The sequence below is a fragment of the Otolemur garnettii genome, unplaced genomic scaffold (genome assembly GCF_000181295.1).
Source record: "Otolemur garnettii isolate 467f Iridium unplaced genomic scaffold, OtoGar3 scaffold00054, whole genome shotgun sequence".
NCBI classification, from domain to species: Eukaryota; Metazoa; Chordata; class Mammalia; order Primates; family Galagidae; genus Otolemur; species Otolemur garnettii.
This window is the reverse complement of record NW_003852449.1, coordinates 4,547,986-4,549,623: the sequence shown is the minus strand read 5'-3', so window position 1 is coordinate 4,549,623 and position 1,638 is coordinate 4,547,986.

Sequence of the window (1,638 nt, the reverse complement as noted above, 5' to 3'; positions counted from 1 at the left end):
TTAAGTGTGCCCTTGCTCAGTGTGCATTGGTAGGTGTGAATACCCCTCTCCTACCCCTCCACTGCTTTCTATTGTTTTCACCACCAAGTGTGCACATGGGGGTTGACTGATTATTTCCAGTTTAATAGTGACTGTTTCTTTTTCCATTCTTGCAAAACTTCACACAGAAGAATTGTCCCCAGTTCGATCAGGTTGTTGCCAAAAGCATTAACTCACCATTTTTGTAACTGCTGAGTAGTACTTCACAGCAGACTTTCATATATGACGTTTTCTTATCACTCATGAATTGTTGGGCACTTGGGTGTTCCACATCTTTGTGATTGCACACTGTGCTGCAGTAAACATTCGCGTGCATGTGTCTTTTTGATGAAATGGCTACTTTTCCTTTGGGTATTTATCCAACGGTGGGACTGCTGATCAAGGTGGGGCCACCATGTGCTGATTAGAGACATTGAGCGTCGCGGTCTGATTTGCTTTTCTCTGATAATTAGAGACATGGAACATTTTTTTGGTGTTTATTGACCATTAGTCTATCTTTTTCTGAAAAATTTCTGTTCTGTCTTTTGCCCGCTTTTTAATGGGGTTATTTGATTTTTTTCTTGCTGATTTGCTTGAGTTCTTTATAGATTCTGGTTATCGGCTCTTTCTTAGATGTATAGCAAGCAAATATTTCCTCCCATTCTGTAGGTTGTCTATTCCTTCTACTGAGTATTTCCTTGGCTACACAAAGCCTTTTAATTTAATCAGGTCCCATTCATTAATTTTTGTTGTTACTGTGATTGCTTTGGAGGTATTCTTCATGAATTCTTAGCTTATGCTGTGTGGTTTTGTTTTCTAAAAAATCATGAGTGGGGCTCGGCGCCTGTAGCTCCACATACATTAGAGCCAGCAGGTTCGAATCCAGCCTGAGCCTGCCAAACAACAATGACAACTACAACCAAAAAAATAGCTGGGTTTTGTGGTGGGCATCTGTAGTCCCAACTACTTGGGAGGCTGAGGCAAGAGAATTGCATAAGCCCAAGGGTTTGAGGTTTCTGTGAGCTGTGACACCATGGCACTCTACCTAGGGTGACCTAGTGACACTCTGCCTCAAATAAAAAAATGATGAGTGGATGTTGAATTTTGTTAAATGCTTTTCTTCATACATTGAGATGATGATAGGATTTTTACTTATGCAATCTGTTGATATAGTGAATTACATTGACTTTAAAAAGTTGAACCAACCCTTCATTCCAGGGATAAACCCAACTTATATGTAATGACTATCATTTTAAAATATTGCAGGATTTGACTAGCAATTTTATTTTATTATTATTATTTTTTAATTTTTACAGATAGAGTCTTAGTCTGGTATGCAGGTTGGAATGCTGTGGTGTTATCATAGCTCATTGCAGCTTTGAATTACTGGGCTCAAGTGATCCTCTTGCCTGAGCCTCCTAAGTGCCTAGGAGTACAGCCATGTATCACCATTCCTGGCTAATTTATTATTATTATTGCTTCTAGAGAAAGGGTCATACTATATTGTCCAGGCTTGTCTTGAACTCCTGGCCTCAATCAATCCTCCTGTACTAGCCTCCGAAATTTGCTGAGTAATGTGTTAGTGAGGATTTTCACATTCGTGTTTTTTTTTTTTTTTTT